Here is a 17,270-nt window from a genome sequence, read left to right as displayed (position 1 = left end):
TTACCCTTACCTTCTTTCTTGTGCCTTCCCTTACCTTCTCTCATTTCCTTTCACATTCTTCCCTTTCCCATCATTTCACGGTCCTTCCCTCACCTTCTCCTCCAGATCTGCCTCACCCACTCTCACCTCCCTCCCCTAGTCACCATTTTCCTCATTACCTTCACCTCTCCCCTTCCCCCTCACTTGCTTTCCTCTCATCACACTATATGTTTATTTTTTCCTCTTTTCATTTCCCCTTTTTTTCGAGAAGCACCATCTGTTTTCCCCTTCTTCTACTCTTTTTCACCTTTCCCCTTTACTCTCTCCCCTGCATTTCTCTCTTTACGTATCCTTGCTTCCCTCAGTACCCTCTCTTTTTCCCCTTTTACCCTCACCCCTCCTTCCCTCCCTCCCTCCACCGCCGTCTGCTTTTGATAAACGAGACCCTGGAGCTCCATATACCTCCACAATTCCCTTCCTCCATAAATCTCCTCTCCTCCACACCTCTCGTCTCTTCCTCTATCTCCATATTTTCTTCTCCTCCTCCTCCTCCTCCTCTTGCTCCCCCTCATCTTCTTCTTCTTCTTCATTCTCCATAGCTCTTCTTCCCTCCATATTTTCGCTTACTATATTTATTCTCCATCCTCCATCACCCTCCTTCATGGCACCCAGGCTTTCTATCTGCTCTCCTCCTTTTTCCCTCCATATTTCCCACCTTCCACTCCATTTCTCTCCACATGTGCGTGGCTCGCCTCCACACGATGCAGTGCCACCCACCATATTTCCCTATAACCTCCATATATCTCCTCCACTTCATACATCCCCCTCCGCCCTCCACATCTCTTCCCCCTTCAGAGCTCTTTCCACCTCCAACATTTTTTTTTTTTTTTTTTTTTTTTTTTTTTTTTTAAAGTTTTGTGTCAGTTGCTTTTCTTCTGATTTCAGCTGTGTCGAGTGGCAGATTGGTTTTGGTTCTTGTTTTGCTTGATGTGGACCTGTCTTCGAGTATAACAGCTATAAAATGTCTTGGAGGTTGAAATACATTATGCAAAAATGACTGCCTTAATGGCGGCCAAGCTTCCCAACCAGAGTATTTGGCGTTCTGGATATTTAGTTAGGAGGATTAAGATCCGAATGTTCAAGGCGCTTGGGGTCCCTGTCTTGCTGTACGGCTGTGAGACATAGACAGTGAATACTGACCTGATGTAACGGCTTGACGTCTTTGGTACCAAGAACCTTCAGAGAATCACATAGCATCGCTGAAATAACTATGTATCAAGCCAGACGTTCCGTGAGGATCAGTCGAGGGCTGTTGCATGTAGCATTTCCCTTCTGTTGATTCCCCTCACAAGGTTGTCTCCGCAAGAGGCGTCCTTCGATGGAGGAAGGCGAAGAGGTCGTCCACGGAAATCATGACAAAGGCAAGTCGACCGAACCTACCGAGAAAGGTGGGTGCACGAGAACCGGCCCGCTTGGGGATCGACGACAACGTGAATGAATCGACGCGTTCCCACGCGTATGTTCCCAATCGATGATTATCTTCATAATAATGGTGTATACATATTTCATTTCACTATTATTCTTATTCTTATCTTTTATTTTTTTTTGGGGTGATCCAATAAGCCAAAAACTTAACTCTAAAACCAGGTCAAACTGTACTAACTAATGGTAGTAAGAGTCCGCCTAGGCTGTCGAATTATTTTTAAAGAACGACCCTATGAGCCTCACTTCTGAGAAGCGAAATGACTATCGACCGACGGGATCAGCATCGACACCGTCAGGTAACTCAACCAGCCCGTGACTTTAAAATGGCCTTCTACACTCACCATCACACTCCCAAGAAGTGGGAAGTGAGAAACCCCTAGTAGGTCAAGCCCTGTCAGTTGCAGCAAACCGCTGGTTTTTTTTAGGCCGATGTTTTGATCACCTCCCCGCCTGGCCAGGGCTGTCAGGAATCAACGCGACAAAGCCTGAAGTGGGTCCCGGGAATCGAACTCACAACCACCTGCTCGCGAGTTCGACACGGTATTCACTGGGCTAGCGCATGTCCCTTGGCCATCTACAGGCGATTTTATTCACCTTAAGATGTGACCTCTGGAGGGTCTCGATTGGTCACGACCCTTTTCCAAACTGGAGGTCATCACTCGGTTGCATAAAATCGTGTCATCTGCTGAGAGGAAAATAATGGGTAATGGACGAAATTCATTTGATAACGAGTTCTTGTTAGAGGATGAAAAGTCCTCTCTTTTCAAAAACTTATTTGGTCATTTTTTTCTCTTTAATTTCTTTATTTTTTTTTTTCTCAATTTTTGGCCAGAAAATGAAAACCATGTTACTTTTTACAGAGTAAACGCTATTTGGAGACGAAGCCTTTATTGATTGTTCAATCTTTTGACCGTTGGATCTTTTTAAAGTGCAGAAACGAAGAACACAAACTCTGAGTATATGAATCTTCCGTGAAGGGACGGGGGGGGGGGAGAAGGTCTCGGAAGATCACATGGCCAAAGATAGTCTTCCAAGACTTTTTTCAACACAGAAATTAAATCGGTTACTGGTGTGTTGTTAATTATCCCTACTTCCAGCCCGCCCCCAGGAACACCATGCCCTCCATCACCAAAGAGGAGATGCTCCTGAGGCCCCACTTGAACACAGCGCCCGTCAGAGTTCCCAGGAGCACCTTGTGCCACAACGCCCACCAGATCTCAATGCCTTCTAGCAATAACACCAACACACAGGACCATGGACCAGAAGTCAATCCAAAGCTTCTACAACTCACTCCGTGCTGAGACTGAGGATTTCCCCTGTATATATATATATATATATATATATATATATATATATATATATATATATATATATATATATATATATATATAGATAGATATACATGTATATATGTATATATATATATGTATATCTATAAATATCTATAAATATAGATATATATATACATTTATATATATATCTATATATATATATATATATATATAATATGTATATATAAATGTATATAGATATGCATATATATATATATATGTATATCTATAAATATATATATATATATATATATACCAGCATATATATATATATATATATATATATATATATATATATATATATATATATATATATTATATATATATAATAAGGTGGAAAAAGAAGTCACGGGTCTAGTTGTGAGTTCCTGTGTGTGTGTGTGTGGTGTTTCGTAACAAAAATAATAATAAAATGTGAATGATAGGTTTATAGAGCGAAACCGTGTCAGGACAATAATACAATTGGGCACTTTTATGAGTAATTCGGAACTAGAGTGACTTCTTTTCTAAAATTCATCAATGAGTTTATTGTCACAATGTACCAGCATATTATATATATAATATATATATATATATATATATATATGTGTATATTATATTATATATATATGTGTGTATATGTGTGTGTGTGTGTGTGTTGTGTGTGTGTGTGTGTGTGTGTGTGTGTGTGTGTGTGTATGTTGTGTGTGTGTGTGTGTGTGTGTGTGTGTGTGTATGTGTGTGCGTGTGTGTGTGTGTGTATGTGTGTGTGTGTGTGTGTGTGTGTGTGTGTGTGTGTGTGTGTGTGTGTGTGTGTGTGTGTGTGTGTGTGTGTGTGTGTGTGTGTGTGTGTGTGTGTGTGTGTGTGTGTGTGTGTGTGTGTGTGTGTGTGTGTGTGTCCAGGACAAGGAAAGAGTACTAAAGTTCAGCAGAATAATTATTTTCTTCAAAACCCGGCGTTCTTTATCAACTCTCTACCATGGCACCAGAAGGTTTTATTCACTGACCCCAGAACGCAAAAGACACCGATGAGTCGACAGACGATCCGAATGTTATCCATATCACTATATGTAGATTACGTCATATTCAATGTGTTAATTGAATATGCAAATTTGTTATGATTACGTTAGCCCCGCACGTGGATTTGAAAATATGCATGTTTTTGTGTGTGTAGGAGTGTGTGTGTGTGTGTATGTGTGTGTGTGTGTGTGTGTGTGTGTGTGTGTGTGTGTGTGTGTGTGTGTGTGTGTGTGTGTGTGTGTGTGTGTGTGTGTGTGTGTGTGTGTGTGTGTCTGTGTGTGTATGTGTGTGTCTGTGTGTGTGTGTGTGTGTGTGTGTGTATGTGTGTGTGTGTGTGTGTGTGTGTGTGTGTGTGTGTGTGTGTGTGTGTGTGTGTGTGTGTGTGTGTATTCACCTTGGTCTTTGGATCACGTGTTGGACTCGTGACCGACAGCTATTTTCCTGCCGAAAGAGAGCTCAGAGCTCGTATGACCAATCTATGGGTAATGTTATACAAATAGGAGCACATAGCGTTTGAATATAAAGAACTCCAAAGAGTTTGTAGATCACGCGCACACACACACCCAACTCCCCGCCCACGAGATTTGCAGTAACGACTCGAAGCGCACCGATACTGAAATTATATCAGCCCTGGGCAGGATTCGAACCCGGACCGCCGTAGTGACAGTCGGGGACTCTACCAACCACGCAACCGAGTCGTGTGTGTGTGTGTGTGTGTGTGTGTGTGTGTGTGTGTGTGTGTGTGTGTGTGTGTGTGTGTGTGTGTGTGTGTGTGTGTGTGTGTGTGTGTGTGTGTGTGTGTGTGTGTGTGTGTGTGTGTGTGTGTGTGTGTGTGCGTGCATGTTTAAGCCCATTTGTTTCCGTAATTCTCTTTAGACGAATAGAAATCATCTGGAGGCAGTTACAAAGAAGCCTCTAGGCTTTAGCCAGAATAAGACTTCTAAAGTGCGCTATGGTCACATACAAGAAAATTAGCGATTTTGCTTCAAATCTCTTCTTTTGGTTAAGACATCTTGATTTCCAGGCATACCTTTTCCATTTGCAAAATGTAATACATATAGTGGTTGGAGATGGAAGAGAAGATAGAAACAGTAAAAGGAGGAGGAGGAGGAGTAGGAGGAGGAGGAGGAAGGAAGAGTATTTAGACGAACGTAGGAGGAGTTGGGTGAACTGTAGTAAAAGGAGAAGGAGGCATAATAACGGAAGAAGGAACAGTGAGAGAAGAGGGAGTATTAGGAGGAGGAGAAGGAGGAGGAGGAGGAGGAAGAGAAGAAAAACAAATAAATCGTGGATGATAAGGAGGAAATAGGAAGAGGAATAGAATTAGGAGGAGGAATAGGAAGAGAATGAGGAGAAATAGGAGGATGAGAGTGACAAGGAGGATGTGTTAGAGGAAGAGAAGAAGGGAAAGAGAAGGAGGAAGTGGTAGAAGAAGAAAGAAGGAGAAGAAGAAGAAGGAGGACGTGGTAAAGGAAGAGACGGCGGGAAGGTAAAGGAGGAAGTGAAAGAGAGGAGGATAAGGATGAGGAGGAAATGGAAGAGGAAGAGAGGAAAAGAAAGGAAAAGAGGAAGGGGAAGAGGAAGAGAGGAGGGTAAGAAGAGGAAAAGAGGAGAGAAAGGAGAAGGAGGAAGTGGTAGATGAAAAGAGGAGGGGAAGGCAGAAGGAGGAAAGGTTAGAGGAAAAGAGAAGAAGGGCAGTAGATAGAAATGGTAGATGAAGAGAGGAGAGGAATGACAAGAAGGAAATGATAGAGGAAAAGAGGAGGAAGAAGGAGGAAGAAGTGGTAGAGGAAAAGAGAAGGAGAAGGAAGAAGAGGAAGAGGAGGAGGAGGAGGAGGAGGAGGAGGAGGAGGAGGAGGAGGAGGAGGAGGAGGAGGAGAAGGAGGGGGAAGTGGAGGAGGAAGAGAGAGGAGGAGGGGAGCAGCGTGCCAATAACACAAAGAACGACGTGCCGAGGGACAGGGAGACAACGCGAGTCCCAGAGGAGCATCTCTGAAGATCCCGAGATGGCCAATGCCACAGAGTCTGATTCCGAAGACTCTGAGATCACTGATGTAAGAGTGCAAAGAGCCTGTCTCCAAAGAGTCAGTGGACAAAGATACAAAGACGGGGGGTGGAATCATGAGCAAAAGAATCTCAGGATGTAACACTAAGAGGAAAACAAATTATTTGAATACAGAGTTGAGTCCAAAGAGTCTGTGGATAAAGATACAAATAGGAGTACAAAGCGTTTGAATACAAAGAGTCTGACTCCAAAGAGTTTGTAGATCAAGAATCAAGGACATAAAATCCCAAGGGCAAAGAGTCCAGGGATATGGGCTAAGAGGACAAAGGGTCTGAGCCGGAAGATCCTGGGGAAGTAGGACAAAGAATAATGGTTGAGGACAAAGAAGGCAAGAAGAGAGAAATCAGAGGACAACGCACATAGAGAGAAGTTAAAAGGAGTGAGAAAGCAAGAAGAGAGAGAGAGAGGGAGAGAGAGAGAGAGAGAGAGAGAGAGAGAGAGAGAGAGAGAGAGAGAGAGAGAGAGAGAGAGAGAGAGAGAGAGAGAGAGAGAGAGAGAGAGAGAGAGAGAGAGAGAGGGAGAGAAAGAGAGCCCGCTCGAGAGACTAACAAACAGAAAGACAGATCAAAGCTAGGGATGTAAGGGGAAGGGATGATGCCGAGCAGGAGGAGGGGCCAAAGAACCTCAGGGAGTTCAGGGGGAGGGGCGAAGGCACTCTGAGGGCCGAGGAGGAGTCCGGCGTCTCGGGAGCAAAGAGCGAGCGAAAGAGAGTGGGAGAGAGAGACAGAGAGAGCGAGGAAGAAGGTCGAAATGGAGTTGTGTGTAAGTTCGAAGGATAAGGCAAGACGGCGGGTGAAATATGGCACTCCATCGAACACAAAAGCCTTCGGTGGCACCAGGTGGAAGTCAGTGCCAAGGGGTGTCGGGAGAGGTTTGCAGTGACATGCTGTGCCACTCGGGGGACGACGTAGAATCAACAGTGCTGTGGCACGCAGTGGTACTCTCTCACTCCCCCCCTCTCTCTCTCTCTCTCTCTCTCTCTCTCTCTCTCTCTCTCTCTCTCTCTCTCTCTCTCTCTCTCTCTCTCTCTCTCTCTCTCTCTCTCTCTCTCTCTCTCTCTCTCTCTCCTTCTCTCTCTCTCTCTCTCTCTCTCTCTCTCTCTCTCTCTCTCTCTCTCTCTCTCTCTCTCTCTCTCTCTCTCTCTCTCTCTCCCGGACACAGATACACACACCGAGAGACACACACAATGACACACAATGGGGTGCATAAAGCTGCAAGTGCCAGCACAAAGCAGGCAGGAGAAAAGTAAAAGTCTCAACTTTGGCTGAAGGGGGTGAGGGGGGGAGAGGAGGGGGAGCAGCGTGAAAAACAGCAGCAGCGGACCAGATCTGGCCTGCGATTGGTCCGTGAGGCGACCCCCATCCCCACCCCCGGCCCCCCTCCCGACAACTCTCCCCCCCCACCCCACCCCGTTCGATCGCCGTACCGCTGTCCTCGGGAGGAGAACGTGGAGTGCCTCAGCCCCACTGGACCTGTAACCGCGGGGGACTGTGTCGTCATCCTCAGCCTGAGCCAATGGCATAAGCCGAAGGGGATGCCACACAGCGCGACGGGGAAGCGAGACAGGCCGCTGCACGCTACCTCCTCCGCCACCACGACCACCACCACCACCACCTCCCCTCACGTTATTATGCCAATCAAATACCGACCACCGCGCCGTCCTTTGAGGTGGAGAACATGGTCTCCCTCGGAAGAAGGGTGGTGGTGGTGGTGGTGGTGAGGAATAAGTTTGAGGAAGTTCCCGACACCTTGAGTCAACATTGTGTGTGTGTGTTTATGTATGTGTGTGTGTGTGTGTGTGTGTGTGTGTGTGTGTGTGTGTGTGTGTGTGTGTGTGTGTGTGTGTGTGTGTGTGTGTGTGTGTGTGTGTGTGTGTGTGTGTGTGTGTGTGTGTGTGTGTGTGTGTGTGTGTGTGTGTGTGTGTGTGTATGTGTGCGCGCGCCGCAAACGTCCCTACAACTACATTATGGAAAAGGCAAACAACGATCTCGAGTCATATAGAAGTAGGAAGAGGAGGAAGAGAAGGAAAGGGAAGAGGAAGACAAGAGTCGTGTCGTCTAGGAATGGAAGGATTTGTCCTCTTCCTTCTCTTCTTCTGTTCCTCCTCTTTCTTCTTATTATTGCTTCCTTTTCTTCTTCCTGCTCTTCCTTCTCCTTTTTTCTTCTTCTACTCCGTCTCCCCTCTTCCTCCTCCTCCTCCTCCTGCTCCTCCTTCTACTTCTTCTTCTTCCTCTTCTTCTTCTTCCTCTTCTTCTTTTTCTTCTTCTTCTTCTTCTTCTTCTTCTTCTTCTTCTTTTTCTTCTTCTTCTTCTTCTTCTTCTTCTTCTTCTTCTTCTTCTCTTACTACTCCTCTTCTTGTTTTGAAGTTTCGTCTTTACCTTATTATATATCTTTAATTTCTCGTCCTTCTCTTCTTTCTTCTCTACATTCTCTCGTACCTCCTTTTCGTCCTCTAATTCATGGTCTTCTTTATCTTTTTCCTTTTCTCTTTCCTCCGAATCGTGTTACCCACTCTCCTCTTCCTCCTCCTCTTCTTCCTCCTCTTCCTCCTCCTCCTCTTCTTCCTCCTCTTCCTCCTCCTCTTCCACCTCCTCTTCCTCCTCCTCTTCCTGCTCGTGCTCTTTCTATTACTCTTCCTTCTCATTCTCCCCCTATTTGCCTCCTTCATCTACTTTTCTTCCTTATTTTCTTCACCTGCAAATCAAATTTCTCTTTCCTTTCTCTTCTTCCTCCTACACCTCCTCTTTATCCTCATCTTCATCTTCTACCTCCTCGTCCACCCCTTCGCCTTCTCCGTCTCTTCATTCGCCTCCACACCCTATTCCTTCACCTCTTCTTCCTCTTCTGCCTTTACCTCTTCCTCCTCCTCCGCCTTCCCTCTCCTTCCCCTCCTCCGCCTTCACCTCTTCCTCCTCCTCCGCCTTCATATCTTCCTCCCCCTCCTCCGCCTTCACCTCTTCCTCCTCCTCCGCCTTCACCTCTTCCTCCTTCTCCTCCGCCTTCTCCTCCTCCTCCTCCTCCGCCTTCCCCTCCTCCTCCGCCTTCCCCTCCTCCTCTTCCTCGTCTTGCACCCCCTTACTCCTCTTCCTCTTCCCTTTCCGCCTTCTCTTCTTCCTCCTCCTCCTCCTCCTCCTACTCCTCCCCCTGCAAGACTCGAGGAGAAATCCTGCGTTGCTAGGAGACGCGTTCGCGCGAGGCAAGACAAATATGGCCGCCCGGCAGACAGAATGAAGAACGATTTGCGTCGGCCGTTGTGATTAATGGAGAAAGGGGAGCGGGGGGAACGTTTTTCTTCCCCCCCCCACGCCCCACGGGATGGGGGGAAGGAGGAAATTGCCTGAGAAGGTTATAGCTAGACTCCGTACGTCGTTAGCATGAAGAAGAATAAAAAGAAAAAGAAAGATGATGAACACGAGGGAATGGGAGGAGGAGAGAGGAGAGGAAGAAGAGGGAAAGAGGCACCAAGGGGAAAGGAGAAGATGAAGAGGGGAGGACAAGGGGAGCTGAGGAGGAGGCAGAGGAGGAGGAGGAGAAGGAGGAGGAGGAGAAGGAAGAGGAGGGAAAGACTCACTGAGGAGAAAGGAGGAGGAAAGAAGGGAGGACAAGGGGGAAGCTGAAGGTGGGGAGGAGGAGGTTTCTGAGATGTAAAGAGAGAAGGGAAAGGTTATGGAGAGAGAGGAGGAGGAGGAGGAGGAGGAGGAGGAGGAGGAGGAGGAGGAGGAGGAGTAGGAGGTGGAGGAGAAGGAGGAAGAGGAGGAAGAAGCGAAGGCTCCTGGGAAATGGAAAGAGGGGAATGAAAGAGGAGAAGGAATGAGACGAGAGGAGGACTAGCAAAGGAGGGGGAAGTGGAGGAGGAAACGAGAGACTGGGAGGAGAAGGAAGAGGAGGAGGAGGAGGAGGAGGAGGAGGCGGAGGAGGAGGAGGAGGAGGAGGAGGAGGAGGAGGAGGAGGCGGAGGAGGAGGAGGAGGAGGAGGAGGAGAAACACGAGAGAATTAGGAGGGAGGAAAGGAGGGAAAGAGAGGGAAACCCCGGAAGGAAACAAAGAAGGAAGAGCATATAGAGGTCTTCGTCACATCGTCTTCTCGTTCATCCTTCTTCATGCTCCTTGTCCTTCTCTTGTTTGAGGCTTGCTATATGTATACAAAATGGAAAACATGTCCACACACACTCTCGCCCACCTTCCTCCCTCTCTTCCTCCTCCTTCTCCTCTTCTTCTTGTTCTTCTTCTTCCTCCTACTAGGCGTCCTCCTCCTCCTACCTTTTCCGGTTGTCTTTTCTCTCTTGTCCTTTCCCTTCTTACTCTTTCTACTTCTCCCTCTCCTCCTCACATCCTCCTCCTCTTTTTCTTCCTTTTACTCCTCTTCCTTTACCCTCCTCGTCCTCCTCTGCCTCTTTTTTTTTCTTCTAATTTTCATTCTCATCCTCTTCTTCCAACTCCAAACCTTCTATACCCTAAAACACCACCATCATCTGTTCTCAAACCATTACTATTCATACCATTCTTCCCCTTTATCACAACGACCAGCAAAACCACTACAACCACATCAGTGAACCAGAAGGCTTCCCCATCCTCTTAACAACCCCTCCCTCCTCCTCCACCTCCTCCTCCTCCTCCCCCTCCTCCTCTTCCTCCTCGTCCTCTTCCTCCTCCTCCTATTGCCCCCTTTCCACCCCCTCCCTCCTCCCCTATTATCTCTTCCAGGGAGATGGAGACGGGTGTCTCTATCCCATGGAATAACGACTCGACCCGACTCGACCTGAGTCGACCCAACCCGACCGCCGGGCCGCCTCGCTCCGCCGTGTCTGTGTCCGCGACAAACTTTTCCATTCAGGAGAATTTGTCCGACGGGCGGGGGAAGATACTCAGGTTTCTCCTCCTTCTGCGGCGGCGGCGGGGGCGACGGCAGCCTAAAGGGGACGTGGCCAACACGGACATGCTCCCTTGCCAGCGCCGAGAAGTGAGGGGGGGGAGGGGAAGGAGTAGGGGTGAGATGGGGAGGGGGGGGATGAAAGAGCTGGTGGATGCAGCAGAGGATGCTGCAGGAGAAGGAGGAAGATTAGGACTAAAGATGAGGAGGAGGACGAGATGGAGGAGGAGGAAGAACAGGAATTGGAGCAGAGAAAGGAGAAAGAGGAGGAGGAGGAGCAGGAAAAGGAGGTGTAGGAGTAGGAGCCAGAGCAGAACCAGGAGTAGGAAGAACAAGAGGATGAGGAGGAGGAGGAGGAGGAGGAGGAGGAGAAGGAGAGGGATGAGAAGGAGGAGCAGGAAAAGTAAAAACAGCAGTAGGAAAAGGAGGAAGAGAAGAAACAAGAACAAGGAGGAGGAGAAGTCCAGGAATAGAAGCAGGGAAAAGAGAAGGAGGAGGAGGAGGAGGAGGATGAGCATGAATGGGAGGAAAAAGAGAAGGAGGAGAGGAAGGAGGAGGAGGAGGAGAAGGAGGAGGAGAAAGAGGAGCAAGAGCAAGAGTAGGAGGAAGTATGAGAACAAGATCAGGAGGAGGAAGAGCGAGAACAGGAGCGAGCAGGAAAAGGAAAATGAGGTGGACGAGGAGGAGGAAGAGGAATGAAAAAAGAAAGAAGTCGAGGAGAAGAAAGTTCAGAAGTAGGAACAGGAGCTTGAGTTTGAAAGAAGCAAAGCAAGAGGAGGAGGAGTAGAAGGAGAAGAAGGAGGAGGAGTAGAAGGAGGAAAAGAAGGAATAGAAGGAGAAGAAGAATGGTGGGCAGGAGTCCTGGTAGAAGAAAAAGAATAAATAAAATAAGACAAACAGTAAGGGATGGAGGACGAGAATAAGGAGGAGAGAAAAAATAGCACGAGATGAAACAAGAAGAAAACAAAGGACTCCATGCAGAATACAGGAAAGGATGAAGGATAACAAAAACAGCAGCAACGAAGAAAAGGAAAAAAGGGGATTTATGTATATATATATATATATATATATATATATATAAATATGTATAATATATATATATATATGTATATATATATATATATATATATATTATATATATATATAAATATGTATAATATATATATATATATATATATATGTATAATATATATATATTATATATATAATATATATATATATATATATGAGATATAGACACATGTATGAATATATGTATAATATATATATATATATATATATATATATGTACATATATATACACATGTATATGAATATATATATATATATATTACACATATACATATATACATATACACATATGTATATATATGTATATATATATATATATATATATATATATATGTATATATATATATATATATATTTATATATAAGAGAATCGCTAGTAACTGCGAATATAATACATATATGTATATAACTATACAGTAATGATCGTAACACATTCGTAAAGATTCAACAAAAAACCCACTGTGTTGGATAAGAAGAAATGAAATAAAATTATATTTTATATATATTTCTTCTTATATAACACAGTGGGTTTTTGTTGAATATATATATATATATATATATATATATGTATATCATACATATATATATTATATATATATATATAAATACATATATATTATATACACATTATATGTATATATATATACACATATATATATATATATATGTATATATATATATATATATATATATATATATATATATACTTTATATGTATATATAGATATAGATATATATATGTATATATATATATATATATATATACCATATATCTTTATTGCCACTAAACTCTCCACTTCCTGCCGTGGTATCCTCTCATCTCTATAATGGGCACCACTCTTCCATTGTACTCGTATAGTTGGCTGGCACACTGTCACTTTATTAATTTCCATGGCACCCCCTCGGTCTTGAAATTAAAGCCAACCTAGACTGTCGATTAAGCAAGCATAAGGTCAGAGTGTGTGCTGAGGAGATCGAGGACAGCGTAGATCGTGAAGATACAGTCAAGAATGCGCAAGAGGGATAAACCATCTGGAAGAAGGCAATTGGTTCGTGAAGAAGTAGAATTAGGTTGAGTCGCTTCAGAAACGGTGACAAAGAAAGAGAAATTAATAGATAAATTAGTAGATAAGTAGATAAATAAATAAATTAATAAAATATGATGAGATAAATAGAAAGTCATAAATGTTGATACTACTAGAATGCACAAAATGGTGTCGTACTGAGGATATTAAGATGATGCCAAATCAGCGCGCCATAAATGCGGAGACTGATATGCTCCCAAAACAGAGTGTCATAAATGCGGGGGTGTCTTAAGACGGGGCCAAAACAAAGCGTCACACATACGTGAAGTAAGATGATGTCAAGGAGACGAAGAACTGCCACAAACTCGAAGATCGAGGAAACGCCAGAACAACGAAGAAGAGCGAGGTGTCCAAACAGGGTACCATAAAGGCGGTGTCTTGATGAAAACGGGTCACCAAGGGTTCATGAGTAGCCTGGTAGCAGGAAATGAAAGTTCCAAGCCTCGGCATATAGCCCTAATCAGGTGATTATTATTTAGAAATTAGCAAATGGTCGAGACATGAATGAACCCCCCCCCCAAAAAAAAAAAAATGTCTTTGACCACATCTCATAACTTCTTCGGAACTCAATTGGCTTCCTGTGACTTCTACTTGCCATGGCTATCCAACTGTGACCATAGTTAATTCTCTCTTGATGTCTACTCTTCATCAATTTACGAAAAGTGGAAAAGAAGGGGGAAATGGAGGGAGAGGAGGAGGAGGAGGAAGAGGAGGAGGAGGAGTTAGAGTAAGGGATAGAAGGGGAGGACGAACAGGAAGAGTAAGATGAAAGGGAAGGAGAAGAGGAGGGGGAGGGGGAGGGGGAGGGAGAAACGAAAAGAGCAAAAGGACGACGGGGGGGGGGGGTTCAAGAGCGGACGGGCAGACGCAGATGCGGAGATAACGAAGAGGAGCCGGAGGCGGATAAGAGGAAGTGGAGGAGGACGAGAAGAGGGAATCGAGAAAATGAGGAGGAGGAGGAGAAGGAAGAGAAGGAGGAGGAGAAAGGGAAAGAAAAGTGGAAGGAGGAGAGGGAGAGAGAGGGGAGGAGGAGGGGGAAGAGGAGGAGGAGTAAGAGGAGGAGGAGGAGGAACAGCAGCAGTAGCAGGAGGAAGAAGAGGAGATGGGAGAAGAGGAGGTGGAGGAGGTGGTAAAAGAGGAGAACGTGGAGGAGCATGCGAGAGAAGATGGGGAAGAAGTCGAAGAGAAGAAAGAAAAAAACTAGAAGGAGGAAGAAGAGAAGGACAAGGAGGAAGAAGAGAAGGACAAGGAGGAAGAAAAGAAGGAGGAGGAAGTAAAGGGAGAAGGTCCTAAAGGGGAAAAGGGAAGCGATGGAAGAAGAGGGGAAGGAAGAAGAGGAGGAGGAAGATTAGGAGGAAGGAGGAGGGAGGCGGAGGAAGAGAGGTGAAAGGAGTGAGAGAGGGAAAAAGAGATGAGGAAAAAAGGAGATGGAATAACAAATGGGGAAAAAGAGAAAGAAGAGGAGAGGAACGAGAGGAGGGAAGAACGGGAGGGGAGGGGAAGAGGAAGAGAAAAATTCCGAGGAAGACTAGGAGCAAGATTGAGAGGAAGACTGGGAGAAAATACAGCAAAAGAAAAAGAAAAAGAGGAAAAGCAGAAGGAAGAGGAAGGAAAGGAAACGGAAGAAGGAAAGTAAAAGGGAAAGGAAAAAGAAGAACAAGCGGAGAAGGAGGAGGAGGAGGAGGAGAAAGAGGAGAAGAGGAAGGAGGAGGAAAATCGCAACCTGGACAATATAATACGTAGAATGTTAGGGAAGGGAGCGCCAAAACGAGAATGGAACCAGAGACATGACTGAGGACGGATAAGAGAAAATAATTTTACACACACATACACATACATACATACACACACGCACGCACGCACACGCACACACACACATACACACACACACACACACACACGCACGCACGCACACGCACACACAAACACACACATACACACACGCACGCACGCACACGCACACACACACATACACACACACACACACACACACATACACACACACACACACACACACACAAGTGAGTGCTACAACTATACATAACTTTAAGAAGCACACACACACACCTCGATGGCGTATTGGTAGCGTTCGTGGCCGTTACACGGAGGTCCGGGTTCGAATCTCACCCAGGGCTGAAATAACTTCAGTATAGTTGCGCTACGAGTCGTTACTCCAACTCTCGTGGCCGGGGAGTTGGGTATGTGTGTGCGTGTAAGGTCACAGCATTACCCATAGACCGGTCACATATGAGCTCTGAGCTCTCTTCCAGGAGGGAAATAGCTGTCGATCACGAGTTCAATACGTGATCCTAGACCATGGTGAATCATACACACCACACACGCGCGCGCGCACGCACACACACCGGATTGACGGTGCATTGGTACCGTTCTCTACTACTAATTCAGCAATGCGAGTTCGAGTCCCGGCCAGGGATAAAAAAAAAAAAAAAAAAAAAAAAAAAAAAAATCAGCGTTGCTCTATTGCGGGCCGGCACTACAACTCTTGTGGATAAGGAGTTGGGCGCGTGTGAGTGTGTAAGGTCACAGCATTACCCGCAGACCGGGCCATCATCCTTGAGGGTAATAGTTGTCGATCACGAGTCCAACACGTGAACCAACACCTCTGTGAATCACGCACACACACACGCACACACACACACACACACACACACACACACACAACACACACATAGCATTTCGCATAGATCGGTCATATGAGCTGTGAGCTCTCTTCCAGGAGGGAAATAGCTGTCGATCACGAGTCCAACACGTGATCCAAAGACCAAGTGAATACACACACACACACACACACACACACACACACACACACACACACACACACACACATATGCACACACACAAGCCAGTTCGAAGATAAGCAGCAAGGATGAGGACGAGAGAGTTTGAGGGTGAAAGAGTAACGGCACTGAAGAACCTCGAGGCTAAGGAGCGACAACGAGGAGGAAAGAAACTTCGAGGTTTGCCGTCATATATTCAGGTCAAGGACGAGGTTCTGAACTCCGAGCCAGTTTCGAGGACGAAGAGAGCAGAGGACAGTTTAAAGCCAAAAAAGGTCAAAAGTGAAGAGCCAAGGAGTTGGCAAATCTCGAAGAGGACGACAGTTTGCCTTCCAACACGAGACTTCTAGTTCGAGGGCGAGGTGGACGATGTTGCAATTTCATGACTCAACCTTGAGGAGGAGGAGGAGGAGGAGGAGGAGGAGGAGGAGGAGGAGGAGACGAAGAAGAAGAAGAAGAAGAAGAAGAAGAAGGAGGAGGAGGTGGAGGAGGAGGAGGAGGAGGGAAGAAGAAGAAGAAGAAGAAGAAGAAGAAGAAGAAGAAGAAGACGAATAACAACAACAACAACAACAACTTCTCACCCACTTTTATAGAGATAACCATTGCCACTACAAAATGTAACATAAATCAGATAAACACATACAGTAGTTAAACTCACTTTCCCTCATTTTATTAGTACACTCATCATAGCAAGATATACAGACCTCTATTCAGAAATAACACGAAATTAGTTCTAACACTAGAACCTCTATACTAACCTTAACGATAACAAAGACTGTTTGACCTTAAGACGTCTTTATGGGTTTCTCATTTGAATAAAATCACCTGACAACAGTCACAATATACAATAGCAGTTAGCCAATAACTAACCTTCTTCCTTGGCTTAACTGGGACACAACACCACGACATAACCATGGAAACATGGCCACTACACTGGCACCAACATCAGATTAGAATACAAAGAGACGCCCTCTCGGAAATAACACAAGCTTAACACTGGAACTCACACATAAAGTGTCACACAAGATAAAGAAGATTTCCTGGAATGGCCCTGGAAGGGCGACGGCGACAGTCATGGCTTCCTCTTCGCCAGATGACGTCACGGGACCTCATTTTTCAGAGAACCCAAAGAAGGCGCTCTCAACTCTTCAGCTCTCGACTCATAGACTCTTTGCCCTCGTTTCTCTGGCTCCTTTAGTAACGAGGGTCTTTGACTGACTCACTGATTCATTGACTCAGTCACTCACTCTATATGAGGTATTCACTGCATGTTTTGCGTAATCGATATTTTAGGGACTTTAGGGGGATTCCGAGTAAGCCAGCTGGCATTTTTTAAGTGACTGGAAACTCCTCTTCTACTTCCCCTTCGATCTACTGTTCTCCTTAAATCTTTCTTAAACTACCTCTACGACAACATAGCACTTTTCCAGTGAGATATTGTCAACCAAGAATAGAAGCGATATTTATTGTTGACAAAATTGTTGACAATTTTTCTCCTTTTGCTTGGGAAGGGGTAATTTGGGGCCTCTGGCTCCCATTCATTCATTCATTCAGTTAATGCTATGAGGTTCAGTATTTGTGTGTGTGC

The sequence above is a fragment of the Oratosquilla oratoria genome, chromosome 24 (genome assembly GCF_046742065.1).
Source record: "Oratosquilla oratoria isolate Oo_2021 chromosome 24, ASM4674206v1, whole genome shotgun sequence".
In the NCBI taxonomy this organism is placed as follows: Eukaryota; Metazoa; Arthropoda; class Malacostraca; order Stomatopoda; family Squillidae; genus Oratosquilla; species Oratosquilla oratoria.
The sequence above is the reverse complement of the archived record's forward strand: the minus strand, read 5'-3'. Positions refer to the sequence as shown.